This window comes from Aptenodytes patagonicus, chromosome 6 (genome assembly GCF_965638725.1).
Source record: "Aptenodytes patagonicus chromosome 6, bAptPat1.pri.cur, whole genome shotgun sequence".
NCBI lineage: Eukaryota > Metazoa > Chordata > Aves > Sphenisciformes > Spheniscidae > Aptenodytes > Aptenodytes patagonicus.
Genome location: NC_134954.1, coordinates 45,723,130 through 45,746,071, shown reverse-complemented (window position 1 = coordinate 45,746,071; position 22,942 = coordinate 45,723,130). Strand labels below are relative to the sequence as shown.

General features: G+C 42.7%; 1 long non-coding RNA gene across 1 annotated transcript; it reads right to left on the bottom strand.

Annotated features, from left to right (window-relative positions):
- Nucleotides 1-3,270: 3,270 nt before the first annotated feature.
- On the bottom strand, nucleotides 3,271-21,430 carry LOC143162275 (uncharacterized). The gene is made up of 3 exons (XR_012995670.1): nucleotides 21,231-21,430; nucleotides 4,343-4,467; nucleotides 3,271-3,518 (listed from the first exon to the last, which is right to left on the bottom strand). It is a non-coding gene; the product is annotated as an uncharacterized LOC143162275 (long non-coding RNA).
- Nucleotides 21,431-22,942: the final 1,512 nt, after the last annotated feature.

The following is a 22,942-nucleotide window of genomic DNA, read 5'->3' as shown; positions in this document are numbered from 1 at the left end:
GGTTCCTTGGGACCCCATTTACCAAACACATCCAGGCATTGCCATGGTTCGCATTGTGCAATCCCCAGCACACTGCTGTGCGGGAGATGGGAAAGGCACCTCCTGCCAGGGCTCCATGCCCTGCCAGCTGCTTCCCTGGGGCCAGCCAGCACCAAGGGCCCCCCCACATCCTCGCAGCATTGCTTTGTGCACTGCGGGGGTCTGTAGGAAACACTGTGCTCCCCCAAGAAAGAGGGGGAACACATAGTGAAAGAGGCTCTTTCTTAAATCATAGAATCATTAAGGTTGGAAAAGACCTCTAAGATCATCGAGTCCAACCGTCAACCCAACACCACCATGCCCACTAAACCATGTCCCTACGCGCCTCATCTACACGTCTTTTAAATACTTCCAGGGATGGGGACTCAACCACTTCCCTGGGCAGCCTGTTCCAATGTTCCAATGGCTGATACTGGTCTCTTAATTTTGTCTGTCTCAGCCCCCTGAAGAGCACTTTTCCCAGCTCTAGATATTCCTAACTCTGTTCTTATCTGCTGGAAACCCTTTGTAAAGGTACTGGGATGGGTTACACTTTCCATTTCATAGGCAAAATGCAATTAATATGCACCTTTCTTGCACTGGCTGCCAGGGAACAGTTTGGATTAGAGTTTTTAATTTTCCATTCTGTCTGAGAAGCACTTTATAAATAATTGTCACCATTTTATTGACAGGAAGAAGAGATTCCATCCCCTTTCTAAATCACATTTTTATATCTGTGATCTATCACATATCCCTCTACCACAGCTTAAAACTGAATCTGAGAACAGGTGACAATACATTTTCTTCCTCTAGTCTGTTAGAGATTTCTCTTCCTGCAGTCTGTGTGCCAGCGGAAAAGAATAAATGACCAACGTCATCCTTCAGAGCTGCAGGATAACACGCTCTAATTTTGAAGAAATACAAACCTTGGAAAAATTTTTGTTGTTATTACTATATATATTTAGTAATGCAAGTTCCAGATTTTGCAATTTTCATTGTTTAAGCATATCACTGTCCTCCAACATGAAATCATGAGCTGTTTCAAGCAGGATATACTGGTTAAAGACATGGTGGTGGCTATCCAACAGAACCTTCCACACAGCTTGACTTCCAGCTTTGTCCGTCCCCCTTGCTCATCAACCATCAACATATGGCCCAAAACTGAACAGTGCATAGAGCCATCTGGTGGTTAACTGTACGAGTAAACAAATTGTGCCCTGTATGTCCACGCGATGAAGACATAAAGGAAGTCATCTTCCTTCTACTTGGAATGTCTCAAATGTCAGCTTTTTCTTAGCTCTTAGATTATGGTTCTGGAAGTCTAGAGAGTTAACACCAAAAGAGGGAGAAAATGGCTCTGTTAACACTAGAAACTTAGCTGCTTTCCTTATTGGAGAGTTTGCAGGACCGAGTGCTCTTCCTTAGATCTGAACATCTCCCATGAGTACTGCAGAATCATCTTCCGAAGACCAGATCATTGTATCATGTATTCCTGAGTTTGGCTCCTGTTGATAAGAATCCAAACATCTTTCTCAAACTGGGAAACTCTCAAGAACCCTTTGGGAACATCCTTTGCTGGCATAATATGGAAGGAGCAATGCTCATTTATTGTGGCCATTGACAGACTTGCCAGTTCACACCCAGCTGAGTGCTAGACCCACTGTCTTTCCCCGCTGCCTCTGAAGAAGGGGCCTTTTTTCACACATTTTAATTACTGACTCCCTACATAGAAGCTATTACCTCACAGAAAGGCTGTTAACTGGCACGTTCAGCACAAGATGAAGCCTTTCCGATAATTGTTCCTTGAGTTCATGTTTCTGAAAATAAATATCATCAGATGATTAAATTAAACACCGCAGCCAGCCCAGCTATACGCTATTTTCACTTATCATGCAGAAGGGGAGATCAAAAAGAAAGACTCAGGTAGAGTTATTCCAACTCCTCCAAGTTTGGTTGATAGCTACCTATTGAACACGCTAATTAGCTTCCTGCTTGGGGTGTGCAGCACTAAATTAACCCTCCCGAAATTGGGCTGTATAGCCATTTTCATGCTCTGTAATCAAATCAACTGCATGCGGATGGATGACTGTCACCTCATTTCCTCTGTACGGTAAAGCAGCAGCACAGCCTGATTCTGATTTCGGAGACCCTTGGGCCTCCGTCCCCTTTGGTGTTTTGTGTGGGTGTGAGAGGAGACCACTGCCTGGGGAACATGAGGAAAGGCTGGAGGCACTCCTCTTCTTCAGTCCTGCGGGGCTTCTGCCTCCCAGCTCTTCCCTTCCCTTTCGGTGAGCAGACATGCCCGTCTGTGCTTCCTGCAGTGAGGGCCAACACGGCTCTCGCAAGCCCCCTGGCTCGGGCACTGCTTAAATAGGGAGATTGTTTCCGAGACGGAGTTTCACCCAGCACTTCCCTGCTTTGCTTTCTTGGGCCGCAGAGGGCAAGAGGGGCGAGCGAAGCAGTGGGCAGCGTAGCCCTCTTCCCACTGCGAGCCCGCTGTCCTCCCCGTGAGCACACACACCCACACAACCAGAAAGCTCTGCTATTCTTCTGCTAATGGGATTGGCACCGCTTAAAGCAGTCTGCAAGGGTATTGTCTGCAACCACAGCAAGAGAAACATTATTCAAAGGCCATTCAGGCCCCAAAAGAAGCGGCAGAGCAGAGTAATTATCAGAGACTCTCCATTAACGAGGGCATCTTTGCTCTTTGTCTGTGTTGGTTTAATAAGGGCCACTAATGGGGCCGGGGGAGGGGGACGCTAATGCTTCTAAACAAACCTCCTTCCCTTCCCCACCCCCGCACTGTGAGGAGAGCTGCCTTTATGGGCACTGACAGCCGAGCTGGGAGTTACCATATTGCAGAGTGACCTTCGGGAAAACTTAGTGTGAACCCAGCCCCTTTCAGCCCCATCCCCACCGAGCCGCTGGGAGCATCGTTTGGGTAGCTGTTCTCTTTTTAGCCTCTCCATATTTCCCGGTGCCTGCCAGGCCCTTTTATACACCCCCTGCCCGACCTCTCTCATGTCATCTTGTGACCCTTCATGGCTGGACACGACGGCACTGAGTGGCAGTAATGAGGGACGACAGTGCAGATTAAGTTCTTGCAGCAAAACCTGGGGCTGCTGTCCATTATCCAGCAGCTGTGACTGGGAGATGCTGCTGGGAAGGCAGGACCAGAGCAGCCTCCCCTCCCCACACCACTAGAGAAGGCAGGCTGGGAGCTAGCATAGGCCAATGTCTCCTACCTTCTGGCTGTGGGCGCTTTTCTGGTGATGGAGAGATGGACCGAGGCAAAAGCCAGCATGAACCTCCATCCCGAGATCCTTCAGAGCCACTTTCAGGACCATCCAGCTAAAACTCTTTGAGGGCTGCTAGACTGTCCCCATCTTCAAACACCAGTTGTAAGGGGCCAACTTCTGAGGCAGTTTGCAGTATTACAGGGTCAGATGCACGCTGGTCACTTAAACAGTGAAATGTGGACAAGAGGTCTCAGGAGGTCTCTGCAAAAGACAGCATTCAAACAGTGAACTGTAATGATACACACATGTATGAATAATGAATGATACAGCCTTTTTGAACTACAGCATGCAAGGTGGTGTGGGTACAAGGTTGAGAACTGCTAGACTCATTTTTAGCCAATGAGGAAACTAAAGAACAATAAAAGGAAATTATTCCCCCAAGTTTGTGCAGGTCTTTTACTGAAGCCACGCCCTGGACATTGTGCTATTCTACCTCACCTTCAAATGATGCACCCCTAATAGATGGTTGTACTGTACAACCAGCCCACAGACTGCAGAGACAAAGCAGTGCCTGCATGCCTGTATGTGTGAATGTCAGCAGTCTCAGGAACTGCACTGGTGAGCCACCTAATGTCAGTGCTGCCTCTGTTGTTATGAGAAACGGTTTTATTCAGTTGAGGTACGGAATGACCAACTTCTCTGCACAGGCACCCACCCAGCTCTCTCCACACAGGCAAGTGTCCTGGTGCTAAAGGTTTATCACAAGCAGAGGAAGAAAGATATGTGGAAACTCCTCACTGCTTAAACCACAAGACTTCTGGTTTCAAGAAACAGACTCTACACAGGATTTCACCCTTGTTTCCTGAGGACTGACTTGGTAGTTTTGAAATTTTCATGATTTTGGCCTTTTCCTTTCAACATTTCACCCGTAACTGCATCTTTTATAACAAAAGAAACTTTTCATAGGTGCTCCTCTGACTCATCTCTATAGGATCAAAACATCTCAGAAAAACTTTGCAAGTCAAAGAGAGAGCAATCACCCTTTACACAGAGAGCTAAGTCACAGGGAAATTAAATAACAATACCTGAGGTCATTCTTGCCATGGCAGAGCTAGGAAGCGGATACAGTTCTTTCTGCAGTCTTACTGCAGTGTTCTGAGATCAGTGGTATTCCTTCTCCCTCTTTTGAAATGTCTGGAGGATCACACTCCTGAAACACAAAATCAGTCCTATTCTCAGCATTTCATTCTTCATATTAATCACAGTTTCTGCTTTTATTCTCTTTTTCTTTTTAGAAAAATAATCATTAAACATATACAGAGGAACTGCCTTTGCCTATGGATTTTGCAGTCTAAATGAGGGAGTTAATACACTGACATATAAAGCAATGGGTTACTAGGAGCACACGACCTGGCCTGCGATTGGTGCGGGTTTTGCTTTATAAGTGTCTTTAAATGTCATCCTTCTTTGCCACTAGCAGATAATACAGTCAGCTTTGTTGCAAATGAAGACAATATTTGAACAAAAACAACACAGCGACTCAGAAGGGAGAACTGAGATCTCGTTGATATCCAAAGCAAGGGGAAATGAATGGAGAGGTTAAAAAAAAAAAAAAAAAAAAGTTGGTTTACGGCTTAGAAGATATGGGTACCACAGGAAAAGCAATTGCAGCATGGGACAGGAGGGATGGCCAAGGCAGACAAAGATTTGTCATGAGAAAGGGGAGTTTTGAGACCCCGCATGAAGGAAAACTCAGTGAACAGCTTGTGCACGGCAGGCTGAAATGAGATGGTCCTGTGGTAGAAGGGAGGAGAGCTCACAGCAGTGACAGAGATAGGATGGGTGATGAGAGGCTGGTGGGTCTATTTCTTGGAACTTCAGCCAGAATAGCACAGTTGAAGGTGAGGCATCTAGTATGAAAGAGATGGGAACACAGTGAGTAAGGTCTTGGAACAAAAGCTTTAGTCTGAGAGCCATCCCCTCGTCAGCAAGTCTTTGTCCAATTTATTCTCCTTCAGGTATAGTTCCTGCAGGGAGCAGGGAATGACTACATTGGACCTCATCAAACCAGTTCTATTTAGATTTGCTCTTTAACACCTATAGTTTAGTACAGGGATATTTTCTCCCCAGTTTTCCCTTCTTTTTTTGTAATAATTCTGCTAGCATTTGAGGCTAACAGACAATGAGTGTAAGTGGATTCCTTCCAGGTTGCTCTACTTCACTCTGCTGCTGTTATCCTGTCACACTTTAATTAAACTATCTAGCCGAGATCTGATCTGAATCCCACTAAAAAAATGAACAGGTCTGCATTGGCTGTGCAGTTTTGGATTGTGCCCTGAATTGTGTTTGAGCCATTTTTTCAATTGCTCCTGTGCATTGAAACCCAAGGGAAAATGGAGTAAGGAAGAGTAAAAGATGCCTTTCCAGAAAATCATTTGTGTACATTTGCAAACTACTGCAAGCAGAAGTCATACTGAAATATGGGACAGGAAGCAGCTATTAATCTCTGCAAGCACATCCCAGTTTAGTTCAATGTAACTTCCCTGCTTTGTCTTCGTATCCTTCCAGCTCTTCTTTCTCTACAAAACAGGTCTTGCTTTGCCAGCTTAGCAAAAACCTTTCCCTCTAATGCCCTCAACTGGCACTTGCTGCACCTGCCCTCTGCTCTTCATTCCTGCTGGCCATTCTCCTGGCCAACAAGAGTGGTACAGGGGAGAAGTACTCACCTGCTTAGCAGCCAGGTAGACCAAGTTCTCACAAGAACAGGGGGGACAGCAGCAATTGTATGACATTTTTGCCTGTCCATGCAGTCCAATTTGGAAAGATTTAAAGGCAGGAAGGCCAGATTAGGGTGGTGACTTTCTGCCTTTACTCCTTGGGCATGCCATGGGCTTCCTGTGTGAGTTTAGGCAAGCTGCTTCTGTCTCCACATCTCCATCTCCCTGTTCAGAAAGGAGAATGCTGCTGCGAGGATACATTTGAGAACACTTAAACTCTACACTGATAGGGACTGAGAAATTAAGTTGTTCATGAACTCATCTCCTGACCAGTCTGATGTGGCTTCTGTATCCAAACAATCCAAGGACTGGGATCATCAGGGCACTGTGTTCAGCCTCCCCATGTTATGAGGGTATAGGCAGCCTTACAGAATGCAGCTGAGTGTTCAGTACTGTCATTTCCTGACATGTCTTTGCTCTGCTCTCCCTGCCTATGAACTCGCCCTGCCTGCCTTTGCTCCAGGCCCATCTTTCTCCTTGTCCTGGTCCCACCCCGGTTTCTTGGCCTTTTGTGGCCTGTTTTGGTGCAGTCCATGGTTTCTCCAGCTTCCCAGTCACAGGCATTGACCCGATTCTGGTCTCAGGACACTTCTGAGTCTCCCTGCGAAGCCTTTAATACAGCAGACAAGAGGAATGTCTACACTATGAGAGGCAGCTCAGCGCAGAGATCCCCTAGCCAGTGCCAATCCTACCAGCTTTGGGACTGGGAGTAATACTGACACCTCAGTGCTGTGCAGCACTTAACTCACCTACCTGTGGCACTGTGCTAACAGCCATCCTGCACCTACACACCTAGGCCAGTCCCTCTGCATAGCAGCACAACTGTGTGGAGCCTCCAGCCAGTTCAGGGATCTCTTACAAGGCACTGCTTGCATGCAGTATAGATACAGCCTATGTGAGCTCCTTGCTGGGCAGCAAATACTGTAGGAAGAAAATACTGAAGCTGGAGTGAGATTAGCGAACAGATGTTATACAGCAATGACTTCCAGCCCCAAGTCCCCTGGAAAGGTTTGGATAGAGAGACCTGAAACTGATCCTATCTAGAAGAAGTCTGAGATGCCAGAGCTTTCACAAATGTAATGTGCTGACTCTATTTTAAAAAATGTCTCTAACAACTGGCTATTGCTAGTTGTTGCTGCTAGAAACTTGCTCTTGTCTTCTCCTCAGAACAGAAGTTACAGCCAGACCTTCAGTGTCTGCCTCTGCACTCCTCTACAGTGACTCTTCATCTTAATGCTAATTTAATTAGCAAGTAGCAGAGGGGGAAAAGAAGCAAGATTTCATTGCTGCTGCATTCCTGAAATCTCTGGCTGATGTTGTAGCCATTCAGGTGCAGCTGCAGTTAGATACAAGTTAGAGCAGCCTCAAGGCTCTTTTTCTCTACGGTATGAGGAGCAAGGGCATAAACGTGACCCACAGGTATACTTTCCCCATAGCTTGCAAATCCTATACAAATACTGTCCTGAGAGCCAAAATCCTCTTTACTCCATGTATCCATCATTGTCCTCATGTTCAGAGTACATCCGAGAACATGATCAACCATTTTGTAAATCCTGAATAGTATGTGCTATAATAGTCTCAGCCTTTTTTCATTTCAACTTCTATGGTTAGGGCACAAATAAAAAGAAGAAAAAAAAAGGCTGACAGAATTTACAGGGAATCCAGCTAAATAAAAATGATGCCATTGGTGTTCATGAAGATAAACTGCTTAGGTGACAAAAGGAACATGACTGCCTTGGCCAGAGGATTCTCTACAGGGTCACCTATAAGAGAGCAAGTAACAGCATCTTTTGGTACTTACTGCATCCTTTAAGAGTAAAGCCCAAGCAATCTAGCTTTATGCAATTGTGTTACAAGATACTGAGGAGAAAAACTTCAGCCCTCTGCACCCAGGTATATCCTAGTATCTTCTATTCCACAAACTAGACCGAGCTATTAATCATAGTAATCATCAGCACTTAATCTTGGGAAAACTGTAGTACTTAAGCTCAGGTATCTATGAAGTCAACATGCTGTAATGCCTTCCCATCTTCAGCCCTTTGCAAGAGCCCCCTTGTATGGCTTCCTGAACAGCACTTATTCCAGCAGAAGAGCATGTTTCTGGCTGTAATATTCCACTGAAATCCTCCTACTGAGACTTGCATTTGAGTGATTATTCTGTGTCATATCTAATATCCACCTGTCTGTATGGTCCTTCCTATCCAATATATTATATATATATCATATATATATATATATAAACACATCTATCTGGTATATTGTACTTTCCCCAGCCATGGCTATTACGGTGAAGAGCAGGCTAAAGGCTCCCAGTTACATTGATGCCGGCCTGACAGCACCCGAAAGCCCCTCAGAAGGACACTGCTCCCTCCTTGCTGATGTGAAAGTAAAGAGAAAAATCATGACACTGAACACTTCTCACCCCTGAACTGGAAAGGGTCAAAGAAGCCTCACACTTCCATCCAGTGGTATCGCACTTGTTTATCTTGCATTAAACACTTCACATTTAGAATAAACTAAGTTAGAACAAGAGCAGTTCAGCTGTATGTGCAGGAGATGGCTATTAAAAGTCCGTGTTTATGCAAGCCACCAGCACCCTTTGCCGGAGTGTGCGTCTGTGCATCACTGCCCTCTCCCGGGCAGATCTGCCCCTGCACAAACACGGAGCCCTGGTTGCCAAAACTCAGCAGAGCGGTTAATTTTGCTTTGCCTCAGGCGTTGAAGGAATATGATTGTCCACTTACTGTTGCCCTGACACTTTCAGTAACCTCACTGAGCATCGCAGTGGCAGCTGAGCTACTTCTAAAGGAATAAGGATTTGTTGAAATATAATTAAACAGGATACAGGTAGTGCTCACTAGGATTAGAAGTCCACATGTCAAGAACTCTGAGTGATTAAATGGCTGCAATGTAAATTAAATTTGCTCTGATTATGCAAAGCTATCTTAACTAAGATATTTAAGCTAGTCCATTTCAAGTGTGGCTGTGTTTCAGCCTCCAAAGACCCCAGCTTCTGGTGGCTAATCTGCTCTCAACTGCCCTGTTACAGCAACAGATCCCTAGTGCAGAAAAACAGGGAGGTGGCAAAACAGTCAGCCAACATGTTTCAGAATGCTACCTTGCGCTTTCAAGTCTCCTCCTGGGTGCTTTGGAAAATTCCCCTTGGAATACTTCTTTGTCCATATATATATACACAGTGCGTTTGCATACATCTGTTGGCATGTGCATGCACTCTCTTCTCTGATCATCCAACCCTGCACACAGCAATACTGTCATGCTGCTTACACTCTTTCTACACTTCCTTCCCATAACAGGGCTCTTCCAGGGTACAAATCCTGTCAGCTTCCTTTCCCAATCTTCTCTTCTGGCTAATGCTGTCTGTGGACACCTGGTGAGCTGTTCCTCACCTCTGGCCAGTGAGAAACAGCCTTCTTTAAAGCCTACTGCTGGCTGTTCATCTCGCTGAGGTGCTCCTGGGATGCCTTAGGTCCATCGGGCTGGCACAGCCTTCATTGTCTCAGAGAAGACCTTAACAAGTCCAAGATGTATTTGCCTTTCACTGCCCCAAACCCACTGAACAGTTGCTTGCTGAATGGCATCTCATGGGAATGTGCATGAGATGCCTGCTGTCTGCTCCTCCCTACCCTGAGACAGTGGGCGCTCACAGCGCAGCCCCGTGGCCTCTCTCCAGCTCCATGACTGCTGCTGGCTGAGCCAGAGCTGGGGAGAGGGCACAACACAGAGAGGCTTAAGAAGCACGTCTCTTAGCTTTGTCCACCCAGCAGCCTCTCCCAGCTGAAGTCTTGCCAGGGTGGGTGAGAAGGTATTGTGACAGGTCTGCATGTGTGCCTCAAGGAACTGGCTGAGCACAGAAATGCAGCACATCGGGACTTTTCAAGAACATTTAAGTGGTGCTTTCCTGCCTGTGTACAAGATTGATGCCTGACTGAAGTCACTATGGCAGGTATAGTCTGAAAGCTGCACTACCACGAGTGCTCCCTGTGTTACAGTCCCCCATGTATTAATAGGGACACTAGAGAGCTTATTGCCTCAGAGGAAGTTGTGAAGATAAATCCAGCCATGACAGAGAGGTGCTCAGATACAGAAGAAATTGCAGCTACAGCGTTTCATTATCTGAGTGTCTCTGAAAGCCATGTGTAATTTCCTAAGCAGATAAATTCAGCCCTTCTAGTTTTGCCAGTGATGGAAAAAGGTGCATTATAGTCATCAATGTCACTTTCCATCTGTGTTTCCTCAAGAATTGTCCAAGGTATCACGTTTCACTCTGATTGCTCAAACCATGAGCTCCCTCTAGTATCAAAAAGGATTAATGCAGTTCGTGCTTTTGCCATCCTAAAGGAACAGAGAGCAAATGTGAGGATATATCAGTAAGATGAGGGAATTCTGCCCCTTTTCTTCATTTTTGACCAAAAAAAAAAAAAAAAAAAATCCTTGAAGTTAGTTGTGTGCACCTAGCTAAGCACTGGCACCTTAAGAATTATGAGGTAAACATGCCCACAGGACAGGAAAAGGCAGGATCTTATTTTACATCCTTATCCATGAAACACAGGTACAAATTGCAGAAGTCCACCCTGGTCATCAGCTTTCACAGGAGAACAGTGCAAGCTGGCAAGATGTTGATTCTGGCCATAAAGATTTCTATGGAGTTAGACCACTGTGCTCATTGCAAAACAGAGCATTGTCACCGAGAAGGAGATAAAAAGAAGAGAAAAGAATGAACTTAGATAACAGGGGGCTGAAATAATCCTTTAGAGTATCTCAGGCCACAATATTCAGGTTGGGTTTTTAGATACTCTCTTTCTCTAGTCATTACTTCCATTTTATAGCATTTGGGAGCAAAACAGAGGATTCTTTTGGTTGTGCAAGAGCTCCTCTTCCCCAAGAGTATGTCCCTTGAGTGAATTATGTGAGTGGGAAAGGGGTCCCCCTGCTAAGGTTTAGATCTTACATCTAGAGTGTGTTGGCAAGTTTCCTTTCCCAGACTGACGGAAAGAAGAGATGTAGCCGACATCTTTTTTGGTGGCATTTGGGAGTGGTTTTAGAAGTGGGAGGTGACAAGCACAAACGTGCTAAAGCCCGTATGTCTCTGCTCTACTGACTACAGTATTTGTGCTGTGCCAGGGGCCCAGGCAGCCTCTCTCTGTGGCAGAGCAATTCTCTCAAAATACAGAGGGAGCAAAGAGTGTCAAACAGAATGAGGCAAAACTCCTGACAAAAGAGAGGCAAGGTCAAATGGATCTGCAGCTACATGTAGTTGCTGGCCAAAATTGCAAGCCAAAATAATACGTAGAAGCAACACCAACCTAGTTAAGAGAGAGTTCCTTCTCCCTTGTTCAGGAGAAAGCCATAACTCTGTAGTCCAGGCAGGCACTGAAGATTTCAGTTGTTTGTGACACTTCCCAATGACTCCTCTGCACTACTGTCTGCTGTTCTGTCTTTGATATCAAAGCCTTGTCCTCAACATATTTCACATGTCCATCAGTGAAAGAGGATTCCTTCGTGCTACCAATACTCCAGATCAAGCACCTATTAAATTCACTACAAAGTTTCAGTTTTGAAGAGGCTGTTAGTGCAAGAAGAGTCTGTCTCTACTAAACCCAAACCGGTCCAGTCTTTCTGGAAGGGCCACAGACTTCACTCCATGCTGCAAGTCGCAGAGTAAGTAGCACTGAAGGTACTGGAACCTCTGCTTCTCCCTTCATCCCTTCTCCGAGATGCTTTATCTTCATGCACTCGTGTTGTACGTGGGTCACTGGGACTCTGACCACAAGGCAAATCTGTTGTGCATGTTCTTTGGAAAAGAACATAATGGTGCTGAGCAGGGAGAGTGGAAGAGGAGCAAGTGCCCTCCTGTCTCCCCTCCCTACTGCCAGGGCAGGGGGAAAAGACACAAAGGGTGAAGTGCAGGAAAACCAGCTGATGTGGAGAACCAGGTCAGGCCAGGCCAATAAGCACAGGTCTAGCAGTGCAGGTGCTCCAGAAGAAGTGGTGACTAATAATATTGGTATTGCTTAGTGCTCATCTACATTTAGAACTTTGGCACTGCCTCTCCTTCATTCATTGCTACTTTTTCTGATGTCTTACACGCATCACCTCATCTCCTGTCTATGACTGCATGGGCCACCCCACTGCAATCCCTCTCTCTCTTGATCTCTTTGCAGAACAAGCCAATGCCTGGATACCAGCTGATACCAGCTGAAAACGTCTTTTTGATCCTGGCTGGAGAAAGCAGCAGAGTCACTAATGATCTGCAAACCATTCAGACCCTTTCCTAGGGTCTGACTTTACATTCACTGAAGTAAAACTAAGACTGTCATTGACTACAGCCATTACCGATTTTATTAACATTTCTTAAATTTAAATATTTAATTAGAACAAACTCTAATTCTTCTATAATGCATGTCAGATTGAAAACAGCTTGGAGTCTATATTTTCTACTCAAAAGTAAAAAAAAAAATCAAATTGCTGAGTACGTGACTAATTTACAATTTAGATTTCAATGACTGGCTGCTTGGCACAGAAGCAGCAATATAAGGTAACAGCCATGCTAAACGTTTAAAGTTCTTTCATCACACAAGCAAGTTAGCTAGCACTTCAGTAAATATGTATTTTTAAATTACTGTCTTTGTAAAACAGCTGTACATACTATAAACAGTTTCTAAGGTTCCTGTCTCATGGAGCTGTCACATGAAAACAAGCTATTTGCTTTTTATAGGATGACTGAAAATGGCTTCGTGCCAACAGTTGTTTATAGCAAGTTATTATCAACAAATGACTGTCTGATAAAAAAAATTATATACATAATTACGTGTATGTGCGTGTGCATTGTGTGAGGCTATACATATGCACACAAATTTCAAGTTTTTTGCAGCCTCCAGAAGTATAGCTACTTCCTAAATTTGCTATCTCTCAATGCATACAGAGCAACCTGCTGCACAAACAACTGGCAACATCTAGAAGAACTGCTACTAATGTTGTCTGAGCAGAGAGCACTTGTCCAACACCCACCTTCTTTCATAACCTGTTGGCCTAAGTGGCCATCGCCCCCACCAAAGCCAAGAACTAGAGAATGGACAGTCTGGGATAAAACATATTGCTTCCAGACAGCCTGAAGGAGGACTGGGGAAGTACCTGCTCACTCCAAATGCTACAGAAATAGTTGGATGACTTAGAGGAGCTCAACCAGCTGCCATCACTGAGCTCCCACCTCTGCTTTCTCTTGCAGCACTGCTCACTAATTCTCCTAGAAGTCTTTTGATCTAATATGGGGACAACCAGAAGAAAGACAGGGCTCACGTCCATCTTCTATTTCCTTCCTTGTTCTCTCATCTGCTGGATATAGGGATGATGGCTGTGTCCCCTGCCAACACTCAATAGCTCTGTAGCTATTGTTTTCCAAACAGCAGCACCTTCAGCCTGTCTCTTTTGCTTGACCCTGTAGATGACAAAAAATCTTCAAGGAAATTCCAAGGGAAGAGTGGGGTCTTAAGGACCCTATAATTATTATTGTCAGTTATCTACTGCCACTCAAAACAAACAAAAATCTAATAAAAGCCAGCAGAAATGGTTTTGAATGCCTCACTCTGTGCTAATTCTCTAACCCTGTCTGACACTGTTTGTCCCTGTATAAGTGATAATGCAATAAGTAAGGATGAGAATTTCAAGATATGAATTAGCAATGAGAACCCACCATCCAAAAATGAAAAAATTGCCTGCTTTCCTCATACAATATATTAAAACACCAAGTCAAGTAAATATAAAGATAGAAAATTAAAAATTAATAAAAAAGACTTAAAAAACCCCAAAAGAATGGTACTTTTTGTCCTAGTAGTATAAGTCAATGTTAACACTCCTTTCTGGCACAAAGGAATCGGAACACTGGCCCATTTAGTCAAATAAACTGTCACTGAAAGTTGCCAGTACCAGATTATTTCAGGATGAAGTGCAAGGGATGTTACCCTCCCCAGATCCCCAAAGAATATCCTCTTATTCTTTATCCCCATCAGTTCATGGTTAGCTTGTACTCTCTACACTAAAGGTTTACATTGCTTCAACATAAAACCAGTAACATAACTATGGATATTCTAAATTATCATTCTAAATAATGTCTGACCTCAGCGCTACTTTGTGGACACGTCCTTTGCAGATTAACAATGTACTTGGAAAGAATGCCTTCTTTTTCTCTACTTTAAATCATTTTAATTTTTTTATTGAAGTCCTTTTTTCAAAAGGAACAGAGGAACTGTCAATTTATCATCTTTGTAATACACACACTGTTGTGTGTACCTTTATCATCCTGAGAACGAATGCAGCAAGAAAAACTTCCTCACATTTCCTATTAGCATGCTTTGAAGCAATTCAGGAAGTTGTGTTTAGAAGTGAAACTTTAAAGAAGGATGTATCAGTTAATGCTAGTTTGTGTTCTCAGGCATTATTACTTCTGGGCACCAACCTAAAACTAGGTTCTGTCATCACAGGGGTAAACAAATCACTAGATCATTACCAGTTTGGCTTAGATTTGAAGCAATAACCTGGCCTATATCTAGACTTGCTAAGCATCTATTGAGAACTTAATAAATAGAATATTTTTCTGTCAAAGGGCAAGTATTGTAGAATGAAAATGATCAAATTTACCTATTACAGCAGAAGCTAAATTCAGAACAGATGAAGATGAAAACAGGTCAGATCAGTTTGGTCCTTTTGCTGCTTTAAGCACCTACATTACAAATGCCTAGCATTTGTGAATAATTAGGTCCCCAATTTCTTGCAGAATCTCCTGTCAATTTATACATTCCAGACACTTAAGTTCATCACCTCATTTTTCTTTCAAGGTACTAGGCAAGAGACTTCAGCATCTCTCTGGGTACATTTAAATAGACGTCACTCAGGATAAGTTTTTTCTCCTCAGACAGCAGCGTGTTAGAAGTATGTTAATTGCTCAAGCACAAAATTGGGTCAAATAAAATGGAAAACCCTAAAGCCTACATCAAGATATCTTGCACAATACAGCACACTCCTTGCAATTTATACTCCGCAATAAATGACTTTTGCATTAACGGAAGGACAAAGATGTGGAATTATCAGAAGGTACAGTTACTCTGTCCATCTTGCTAGTGCACTCTGTACACACAGAGATTATTTTCTATAACCTCTTGGTGACACAGATTGACTGAACAGTCATTTACACTGGAGGGGGCCTCCACAGGTCAAGTGACCCAATCTCAGCTAAGGTCATGGACAGATTCCCATCTAAGCACGGGAAAATTCCAGCCCTGTATTCCTCATGCATAAGACTTCTCCACAAGTAGCTTACACATTTACATAGTCCAGGAAAGTCTCCACTAATCATCTCTTTCAAGCTATCCTCCTTTTCATAGGATCACTTTTTACAGCATTCTGGATACATGATACATACATTCAGCATACATGCTTCTGGAACATCACTAAGGTACCAGACAGACACTTCTCTAGCATAAACCTGTTGCAAGTCTAAGTAGGTCTCAAAATTTCTCAAGAGATTTAATGTAATGGAAGAGCGTGTCTTTATGGTTTGATTACTTACCTTTAAGTTCAATGCTACAAAAATAACCCTTGAGACTAATCAAAACCTTGCCAGAAACGTCTACTCCCTATTTCAAGTTTCACCGAAAACTTTAATCAGCTTACCTGGGCAATGTTCAGAACACAGTGCTATGGTTCTGATTACCACATTTCAATAGTATCAACCTCCCAAATACCCGGAAGCATAAATTTTACAAAGATTACAGCAATTATTACAGCTGTAATCAATCAACATACTTTAAATATCATAGCAATTACATCACACAACTTATCACCTGAACTGAAAGAGGGACAGCAGTTTTATTCAGTTTTACTACTAGTTGTATTTGATGGATACACAAACATGAAAGTATCTTGGAATCTTAAAAAGACTCTCAGTATTTCACTTGAAAGGTGTATTCCACGGAAGAAAACACAGGTTAAAATGGTCGAGGACATAGACACCTTTCTTTATAATGAAAAGTAAATTACCACTGGAAAAAAACAGTACATATGCCCAAGTTCACAACAGCAGTCCTGGAGGGATGAAAGGCATAAGAAAGTAACAATAGTCAAGCAAATACTATTTTCCCTCTGTCTCCCTTCTAATGCAAAACAGGGGGAACTACAAAACAGATTTATTTTTCCAACTTCTACTTTTAAAAATAGAGTTTCAATTTTTGACTGCATCAGTGCTTTTAAACTGCTTTCTCAAGCAACCCATTTAAACTGGGATGTGGTAAAATGACACTATAAATTAACTCAGTATGTGGCTTAATTAGAGACTCCTTTCCTTACTCGGGGTGAACAGGAACAAACTTGCGTGCGTGCTGCTGAGCGGGTTTTGGAGATTTGTGATAGAGTGTGCTTAGGTCTACAATGCCAGCTTGGTTCATGCTCCAGGATTTAAGAACATGTTCTATGGGCTTTTCGAAAGCAGGAGTTACTTTTGGTGCACATTTTCTTTGTGATAGACTTTGCTAGGTCTTTCTTCAATGTTTTCCACTGCTTCTCTTCTACAAATTTCTGACATAGCTTGTTATCACCGAGAAGACAGCCAAAATATTTTGTTGGGAAATTTTACTCCTCATGTAGCCAAAGGTTAACCATTCATTCTAAAACAGCAAGAAGGAATCCGAGCGAGTGCTGGTCAACTAGCCAATAATGCTAGTTCACTTCTTACTCTGTGGGCAAAGAAGATAAACGCTTGCTGATCTGTGCAAAAGAAGTTCTGCTTCAGGTATCAGCCCTTGGTGAATGCTACGATTCAACAATGACAAAAAAATTGTTCCCCTCCGATTCCTCAAAATGTCAGTACTCACTCACCATCTTAAGCCAGTGTTGCCTTCTCAGCAGCCTTAAATAATTCCATCTCTGGAAAATTAGTTTTTATCTAGACAGCCAACTGTACTAACCCTTCTGTAAATCATCTAAGTAATGGCAAACAAATCTTTTCTGACTAAATTAGTAAACAAGGCTACAATACTTCACATCCCAGAGACAGCATGACCACTGGAATGTAGAGACAAAACGCCCCTGAAGAAATTAAGTTATGGCAACTGGAAATCTGAAAAGAAAGCCCAAATGGCAGTATTAACAATCTGTAATATTATTAGCACTACTTGATCCTGATCCTAGAAAACCCTCCAAATAAACTTAACATATTATCTTTTGTCACCAGACAATGCTATAGAGAAAAAAAAAAAATCCCAGTTTTTTACTCCTCAAATATCTCAAGGTAGTTACCCATGGAAAAAAATAAAATATGCCAGCAGTTGCCTCTGTTTCTGGGTTTAAACAAAACATTTATTGTGGACTCTCTTCTTTGTATCATTCCGTTGGTACATCAGCAGCAAGACACTAAATAACAAACACAAAGTATTTTAGGCATCTCATAACAAAGCAGGAAGCATTGCTGCCTCACAGCATAATACATTTGTGTATGATGCCAGTCAAACCTCTCTGGAAACCTTGTTGATCTTTACAACCTTATGCCCAAAAGGTAATGTTTTTGTGAGTGCAGAGGTGGCTCCAAGAGCCTCTTCTCTTCAGAAATTCTCACCACTCAAAATTAAATATGGTTCCAGTTTCCCTACCTGAAGCCATTTCTGCTGCAGTCAGGAACCTATGGCTCATTTGAAGACAGTCACTTCATTGCTAATAACTACTCTCAAAGAAATGGGAATTCATCAATTCCAAAAAGCAAAACACAGATAAAAGACTGAATACAGAACACGTGAAGTTTCTCTCAAATGTCTTCTGATAATTACCAATAATATTCAAACACTAGTTCTGTTAGAAAACATATGAAATATCATATATCTTGCCATGAAGAACTTGTGTATTATGCTCTAATAACTATTAACTTATTCTAACTTATTCTACATAAGAGATAGGATAAAACAGATCCTACACAGGGTATGCAAAGGAGCTGAACACTAAGTAAAAGCACAACAAAGCCAACAGAAACCAAACCCACCACAGACTGGTATTTTATGAAGTGCTTTATTTCCCAGTTCTTTCTGCAATGGCTCAATCACTATTTTTGTTTGCAAGATCAGAATAAATGTCAGCATACCACCAAAAGTATTAGCCTGTGGTTAATGTCTGAAAGATCTTACCTTACTAATGACAATTATGCTGGCTGACTTTATGGTATCTTGTTACCACCTGTCCACAGTGAAACTTTTCCATTTTGCAGTTATTAGCTATCTCACTAGTGATCTCTCAGATCATTTTGCAAAGAAGTTCACAAGTCTGAAATAAAAGGAATGGAGACACTTTTTTCATAGATTGAACTGGCTGAATAAAAACACGTTTCACTATGAAAAAATTGGTCTTTTTACAATTGCAACTGATAAACCCTAGGCCACAGCTCCTGAAGATGGTAAATTTGGTTCCAGGGTAGTTTGCCTTTTTTGTTTGTTTGTTTGGTTTTTTGTTTTTTTAAAGATGCCAAATTCACTTTGCCTGATCCAAGTTCACAAATGTATGGAGTACTTCAGTGCAAAAGATTTTTTGGTAGCTAGGGAACATGGATAATCATGTACTCTTCCAGAGCAGCTGGTGGCTAAGCAAGTATGGCTGTCCCTGAAAGCTGCAAAATGAGGAATTCCTTTCCCTTTCATAGAACTTCAAGAGAAAAGAGAATTGTTATATGCATTTCTTCTATGGCCTTGACATAGCCAGGAAGGCTTATGGAAGAGATCATACAATAAGTAAACAGTAAGATTTACAGTAAGTAAATCAAAAGTGAGTGATATCATCGGAAGAAATTACTTGATGAAGTTATGATGGTGCAATCCTTTCTGAAGCTCATCTAATTTACTATCAAAGAAGTCGTCTTTATCCATCACAAATAGCTTTCTGTCCTCCATACAGACAACTAACAATTCACCACGTTCCTTTTAACAGACAATCTTGGATTTTAAGAGACAATCTTGAGACATGGAGAGAGGGGAAGAAACTAAAGATTAATTTAGCTAATGCTAATCCATCAATTTTGTATTCCAAGCAGTGCCCCTATTAGAAACCATTAAGTGCGTTACGTCACCTAGTACTCTGCCTAGATACCCTTGGTGACCAGTGCCAGATATTTTTGGTAGGTGGTATAAGAACCCACATACAAAACTTACCTTCTAAGGAAGTCACCTTCTCATTCAGGAAAATAATCTCTGAACAGCACAGGAATATAAATCTCATTCCCAAACTCTGCTTATTTATTTTCCCAAGATTAACAGTACTTTCACCAAAGATGCCACTCACCCCAAACTTTTCCCCCTTCTGAAGCACAGCTAGATATAATGCCGTGAAGATGCTGCATCCTTAACATCTCTAAGAACAACACTACCAAAGTAGATAAAGTAGAATCTACTGCTGCAGCATCCTTTCCTCAGAACGATTCTCCCATGCTCAAACCTGTAAAAATATGGTTGGTATTCTTCTCCAGCAGAAATGTAATGGATTAGACCTGTTCGTGAGTTGAATCTGCAGCTGAGATTTACTCTAGTGAAAAGGTGAATAAGCAGAACTTGAAAGGCCTAACCAGAATACATTAAAAAATGCAACTCCTGATTCAAACAAGGTGCACTCCTTTCTATGCACTGAATGACTTCTTAAAAATTAAAATTTGATTCATTTTGTGTCCTACTTAAAAAATTAAAAGCAATAATGGCTTACAGTGATCAAAGAGAAATCAGTAAGTATTTTCCACTGTGACTTGAGTCCAGATATAAATTTCAACTACTTGATTCGATGTGAGGAAAATTAATTTATTGCTAATTAAAATAGATTGAAATAGTGAGAAACAAATACAAATTGAAACAGCACCTTCCCCTCATGCTCCCCTCTTTCCCCAGGCTCAACTTCACACCTTCACCCCCAGCTCCTCTACCTCCCCCCCGGCCTGAAGCAGTGCAGGGCAAAGGGGAATGGGGGGTTGCAGTCAGTCTGTAACAGCTCCTTTCTATTGCTCCATCCTCTTCACACTTTTCTCCTGCTCCACCATGGGTCCTCTCCACAGGCTGCAGTCCTTCAGCATAAGCCTGCTCCTGCGTGGGGTCTCCACAGCCTGCAGTCCTTCAGCATAAGCCTGCTCCTGCATGGCTCCTCTCTGTGGACTGCAGTTCCTTCTGGAAATCTCCACCTGCTCCGGCATGGGGTCCTCCATGGGATGCAAGGAAATACCTGCTCCAGCACCTGAAGCAATTCCTCCCTCTCCTCCTTTTCTGACCTTGGTGTTCAGAGGACTGTTTCTCTCACTTTCTTCCTCACTCCTCTCTGCCGTGCAGCATTTTGCCCTTTCTTAAACAGGCTTTCACAGAGGTGCCACCAGCTTCATTGATGAGCTCAGCTGTGACCTGCAGTGGGTCCATTGCAAAGCTGGCTGGAACCAGCTGTCCCCCACACAGGGCCACCCACACCTGGGCACCTGCACCCAATACAGAAGCATAACCTAAAAGCTGGAGATTGAGAACTTCCTGACCCTCTCCTGTGCTCCCCTTCAAGTTGTGCCCAAAGAGTCATTTGTGGGGTGCACAATGGGCCATACCCACAGACTGATCTGTATTCAAAACAATATAAGGGGGAGAAGGACAGTTATTTGTACTGATAATTTGCTGGTACACGCAGTGCAATACGGCTCTGCAGTTTTGCTGGCCTGTGTGGAGATGCAGGTGCAGAAGCAGAACCTGTGGCAGGTGCTTCCTGCAAGAACTTCTGGAATGAAGGGGGCAGTGGAGCTCACCCCAGTATCTCCCCCTCCTCAAGCAAAACATAACAGCATCTTACATTTCAGTCATGCAACGAAACAACCTCCAGCACAATAAAGCAGAGAGGAAATTCATCCCTAAACATGGGAAACTGAGGATGATAGAACAGTTTTTTAAAAAGAAAAATTTTTGTTTCTGTGCTGCTCTGGATGGGAGAAAAAGGCAATGGGAGACAAAGGCAGAAAACTGGTAGATAAGAATGTGTTAAAACAATTCCCTCACTCCCAAACAGTGCTGAGTATGAGTACAGTGATAGGAGACAAAAAAAAAATATGGAGAGGCCAGGGAGAGGTAATTTTATGACTTATTTTATGTTCAAAGTTAGACATGCACTAGAACCTGACATGAAAAACCTGTGCACCCACCAAATTATTCTGAAGATACTGATTTAAAACTTGTAAAGCCCTCCTTCCACAGATCATCTGTTCTCAGTAGAAGTAAGGTCAAGAAGGTTCCCACTTCCTCCGTCTCCTTCCACGTACAAAACACCTCAGATGTGATAACAACTTTGTCAACAGCCAAGAACATGGAGTTGTTACGCCAGTTTGCATTCAGAAGATAACTAGTGCACTGAAGATAAAAGCAAATATACACGATTACCATTCTAGCCTTTATTAGATGTGAGCTCAGAGCATAAATAGCACCAAAATCAACAATAAAAAAGTTGTATATTAAAAAAACATTTACCATTTAAAGTGAACCACTTCAGCCAGAAGAAACTGCAATCTTGAGCTGTAACTTTGAGAGCTTTCTATCTCCTGCAAGCAGCTTTTTTTACAAACTTCACTTCCTCTTCTGTTCTCCATTCTGGTCTCTTGCCGGTTATCTGGAGTACTCTCAGAGGTAAGTGATCCTGAGAAAACATCCAACACACGGTGAACTAAGAGCTAAAAGTAGAAGCCAAGGAGGAAACACCTGCACACTTCAGAAAACTGAAGAGTGTCATCTGTAAGAAACATAAATAATTAATTTCCAATTCTCTCTCCCATTTAATTTTAGCTTTAAGAGAAACATCTGTGAGAAAGTTAAGTTTATGTCTAAAAGAACAGTGACCTGACAAAGCACAACTGAATTTTTAGCATGGTCCTTTAGGAATTAAACACTGTACACTTAGATCTAGGATAGAAGATATTTTTTAGGCCAAATTTGTAGCTAATTAGCGAAACCACTGTTAAACTGTAAGTTGCGGGGAGCGGGGCAGAAATTGAGATCTGTTTTCTTCCCACTGCTGACCAGTGTTTCTCTCAAGATGTTTAAGAAAAGGTACAGTGTGAGGAGGATACTACGTGAATAGCAAGAATGCCTACTTTTACCATTATATTCTTCAGTTGCTTATTACTTCTACCAGCTCCCATTCCTAACACAGCTTAAATTACAGCATGCTTGAGGGTGACTGTTCTAGGTGCTCCTAACTCACTCGGACTATGTACACTGACCATCAAATTTTCATACATGGAAACCTCTATTTTCCCTTAAGCTGGAAAGCAGAATGCCACGAGCCATCCTTGAGGAGATAAATATGAGCAGCTCTGCATCAGGCAGAAACACAAATACAGCTCTTCTTGGGAGCTGAAAGAAACTGAAGGTTTTTCTTCTGCTCAACAAGTACTGCAGAACAGATGGCCACAGCCTCAGAATTTCTCCCTAGCTCAGTTAGAGCTCAGACTGAGACCAAATTCACAGCTGAAGGCACTGTCAGTTCTTGAGACTTGACCATTTATGACACCATTGGTTTCACTAAACTAATGCAAATTCCAAGCACAAAGAAAATTTGTCACATCTAGACTTGATGTGACACAGATTTTTACAAACAAACTATGGTTTGCAGATATTGTTATTGACATGCTGTCAAGTGACCAGGTCAGATTATGCAAATGAAAAGGAAGTGTCCTCATGTGATGGGAGAGGTGGTAAGGATTCTGGTGTCATCCCTGTTTCCCACCCTGCCCCTTCCCCTGTGCAAGTTTGGTTCTATAATTGTTCTTTTTTTCTGGGAGACCCTGAACACAGTGATTTGCAGCACAGATGGAAGATCACCTACAGAGGAACAAAAGTGCCATACCTTTGAGCCTCTGAA